This window comes from Tyto alba, unplaced genomic scaffold, assembly GCF_018691265.1.
Source record: "Tyto alba isolate M040663 unplaced genomic scaffold, T.alba_DEE_v4.0 Super-Scaffold_46, whole genome shotgun sequence".
In the NCBI taxonomy this organism is placed as follows: Eukaryota; Metazoa; Chordata; class Aves; order Strigiformes; family Tytonidae; genus Tyto; species Tyto alba.
In genome coordinates, this window is record NW_024881322.1 from 4353705 (window position 1) to 4358325 (window position 4621).

Below are 4621 nucleotides of genomic sequence, written 5' to 3' on the forward strand. Positions count from 1 at the left end.
TGGGTGCTACCCGGAGGTGGGCCCGCTCTGTTCCGTTAGCCCGCGGCCGCTCCTCCCGGGTCGGGGGGGGTGGTGGTCAGGGCAGCCTGAGGCAACGTCTTAAAATTTGTCCCCCCTCCTGGAAAGGCACGACATTTTAACGAGTGGATGGGTGGAAGATACCTCAGGATCGCGCGTGGGCTTTCATACCACAGCGCAGAACTAATTTGGAAGAGCAGGGCGGCGGTAGGGAAGGCAGCACTGGGAAAACAGCGGAACCGAAGCGAAATGAGCTGGGGAAGGCGGCTCGGGCCCGGCTTTTAGAGAGGGTGAAACCAGCACCCTGATTCGGCTCAGGAGGTGATGCTGCCTGAGGGTGAAAAGTTGGGTTAAAAAAGCAAACAAAAGGGACATTTGATGGACTCTGCGTTCCACGCAGTGCAGCACTGAGGGGCAGGCAGCACTGACACCTGTGAACTAAAATTACTAGAAAACAGGTATTTGTAGAATAGAATTATTAAAATCAGCTTAAGCTGTTTTAAGCATTGCGCTGCAGGCGGGACCAAACAAACGCTAATCTTCTGCGGAATAGAGTAACTGTAGGATAAGGAACTCGTAAATAATCTTACTTGAGACAGTTCCACCTTGTAGTAGCAGGTGCAGAGAAACATAAGGAAGCTGCAAGCTTGCAGCAAACCCAGGGCAAGCCAGCCTCCAGGGACAAGATCTACGTGACCACAGGACTGAGTTTGCACAGAAGCAAGGGTCAGCTGGTGCACACAGTGAAGAGGACTACGAGCCTTCATCTGAAGACCCCCAATGACCACCTGAAGTCTCCAACAGACACGTGCAAGAGATATTAACACATGCTAAATGAGTTCCCAGAAATGTTACAAATATGATAAAAATGGAACGAATATGTATGATTATGGTAGCATAAACGTTTGTTAATTTTTCCACGCACACAGTAGGAGGAGCTATCCCCCGTGTGTCTGGCGCTGTAATAAGGAGTACCTGCTTTCGAAAACTCCAAACTTGAGTCTTAGTGAATTAATGACAGCTTTTGGGTGACGGCACTCTGTGCAGAAGGCGAGTGCCGGGCCTGTGCTGCTGTCGGCAAGTCGCTTCTCCCACACGTGGTGGGACCCTCAGGGCACGGCAGGAAAGCTCCGTGGGTGGCTTTGATGGACAAACATCAAGACGCTGACATGCGGGCCGATGGCGTTTGGCAGGATTTTCACTCATGTAAACGTCAGCCAAAATACTACGAGGAGGAGAGCTTTCAGAGTAGGAAAGTGTAAGCACAGCGTACTGCCGAGCACGGCTGGGACACGGGTCTGACCTTCATCCTGGCTCGGCTGTCAGCAGTGGAATGAAACGTCCCAATGTGGCTGTCTGAAGCACAGCGTTTATTGTTTGTACAGTTTTGCTTTTATAATGAAAGAGAGCAAGTAAAAGATGTACTGAAGCAGTTTTAAATGGTGCAGATATTTTATGCAAGTGCCTAGGGAATGGATCATGAACATGTAAATGAGCACTTAACTCCCTCAGGTATTTTTCAAAGTCCCATCCAGAATACCATTATAGCAGTATTATTTTACTGTGCTTTACAACAGTAAAATATTAATACATGTATTAAATCAGTTATTTTTAAGCAACATGTTCTAGGTCAAGTCAGTAGATGATGACTTTTTGATTTTTCCATTTTGCAGTAAATTGGAAAAAGAGTATTTTTCATTTTCTTCATTTGATCGAGCATTACTCTCCAGGAATTCCTCCTTCAGAGGAAGGAAGGGAAGTTACCCAAAATCTTGGTCTTTTTCATGATCTTTGCATGTTTTATGGCAGAGATACTCAAATGTCACTCGTGACTGCATTGATGTCTCCCTGAGTATATGAGGGTTGCATCTCTTCAACATAACTAACTTCCATGCATGCATTTCTGCATCTGTCAATATCATGAACAAGTCCTAGCAAGTGTTGGTGTCTCTGAGAGTGTTTAAAAGTAGTTCATGTCTGTTGCATATATATACAGAAAAAAAAAAAAAAAAAAAACCAACAGGGTGGCAGCTTGGTTTTAATCACCAGAGTTTCCTTGCGGATAATATGGATTCTGGAGGTAATGAGGAGTGTCCAACTCCAGAATCTCACAGATCAGTTTTGCAGCATGCAAATTTCCATCCCCCAGAAAAGCATTTCAGAGATTTCCTATCCCTCTAATAACTTGTCTACCAGGATGAAAATACTGGCATTGGGCAAGTAAAAAATGAGAAGTACACTTGGCTTAGCTTTCCACCGCTCAAGTTTATTACTCTTCATAAGCAGGCAGCAAAGAGTATAAAAAGAGAAATAACCTATAGTTTCGTACACATTCCTGAATGCTGTTCACTACACTACCTCTCCCTGAGGTCTGGTCAGTTCTAGATGACAGGACAATTTAGCTACGGTTACGGAAGCCATTACCATCCCCACTGCCTCCCCTCCAGGAGCAACCACTGCAGGCAGGGTGCTGGAATGGAAGAAGCTGTAAATGGTGGAGCTGCCAGGCAGGAAGTTCAGTAGTTCCAGCTTTTCCAGCTGAAAGTGATGGAAGAGGTAAGACTGAGTAGGTGGGTATTGTCCTAGTGATACAGGAGGAAGATTATATACATTGGGAGAAGGGGGAACTACTGAAAAAGGAAAATAGAAGGTGATTCACGGAGGGAAGGCATTCTTTGAACAGATGCTGGCTCAATACAAGTACATCTGGAAGTCCAAATGGTTTTTGAACAAATTTACTTGCTCTTTAGCTGACAACTCTAAGGGGAATAACTTCCAAGCATGTTCCGTTTGTGCAAAACCACACCTGAATGGCCCTGCCATTCACAAGCAAAGCAAAGCAAAGGTTTTGTATGGCAAGTAAATACCCCAGAATAGAATTTTCAGCAGAAATTTAACAGCTGAAGAAAACATTTTAATGGTGTCACCCAACTATCTTTTTTACCCTTAGCTGCATTCCCAGATCAATCACACAAAATAAGGTAAGGCTTTTATCTCATGCCATACTCTGCAATGTCCCATGCGTTCTGAAGTCAAGTCTGTGCTTTATCAGATGTAACTTGGGTGCCACAGAACACTTCTTTGTCTTGTAATACCTTCTGCCTTATTTTAAGTACTGCTACTTCAGTAAGACTGATAGGACATAGCAGTATACCAACAGAGAAGGGTCAAAGTACTCACTGCTGCTCTTCTTGAAAAATCGCTTTTTTTTCTTTTTTTCACTTAAAAAGATTTAGTTCCTTTCAAATCATCTATTAGCCTGTGAAAAACAAAAGAAAACAAAACCCTAACCCTATAACCCAACCTGAAAGTAAGAAGGTGATATGGAAACGGGAGACAGAGATTTAAAATATTCATGGGTAAAAACACTGGCCACTGTTCTCCTGTCTCACAACCTAATCAATATGGGGGATATATGAAGTTGGGATAGAAAACACATTATGTGCCGTTGGAATTCATAATCCGATGTTAACTTGGCTTTTCAGTCAACAAGTAGATCTCTTAGGTGCAACACACCTGTGTGGAAACAACTACTCAGGCAGCCTCACAGGCTTTAGCTTCTTAGCAATAGATGTTGAATATGGTGATCTCCCTTCTAGCTTTTTACTTTCTCATGCTGAAATGAGTAACCATCCCTTCCGAGAGGAAGGACGCAAGCAAGGGAAACTACACACAGGGAAGCAAACCTGAGAAGATGGAGAGGGAGGAATGTATTAAAGTGATTGGCAGCAGCTAGTTGTAGGACATTTGGGCAAAGGTGGAGCTCCATGTAGGTACTGAATCTGGGCGAAAGAAGATGGTAGATGGGGAAGAGGGAAGTGAAGCAGAGATGCTCTTTTTCCTCTTGCAGGTCCTGAAGAGCACAATCCCTTCTTCCTGCTAACTCCAAGGCCCGTCAGAGGTATTCCCCTTGCAGCTTCACAGATCATGTTACGGCAGTATTAAGAGGCATTAACAGAAACAGTGTACAAAGGGAAGAGAGGGCAGATGGTGGCAGGAGGCTTTTTCAAGGGTTTTTTCAGAAGCCAGCTGAAGAAGACCAAAGATATACAAAAGACAGGCAGGTAAAAGGGGCACAGACCATGAAGAACTCCTTGAGCAGTGGGTAAAATTGCAGTCCTGTAGTTAAAGGGAATACGACGTTGGTGAAGAATGCCTGGGCTTTCAAGGAAGTCAGCTCTTTGAAGCATGAAGGCAGCAGCACTTCCAGGAAAGCTCTGGAGTTAATGCATTGGACAGAAACATCTGCTAGGTAGATCCCAGTGCTGCTGAAGGAACAGAGGCCAGGACAGCACTCCAGCCACGATTGCAGCTCCGGCAATGTGTTCCCGAAGCCCCTACAGAAAAGGGTGTTCTGCTGGCCTGCAGATGGGCTCCTGGTCCTCTTGGCCTTGAAGTAAAGGCTTAACATGTTAGTGCTACAGAAGGTCCCAGGTCTGAGACTCTATCCAGACAGTTGAAATAATATATCCATGACAAGTCAGTACTGACTGCAACTGTCTGAGATCAACAATATGTGGGGAACACAGGCCAGTGTTTCAGTATGAGAACCCACAAAAAGTATTTCTGTGAAAGTTAGAGAAAAGGACACTGAAAACTCTAG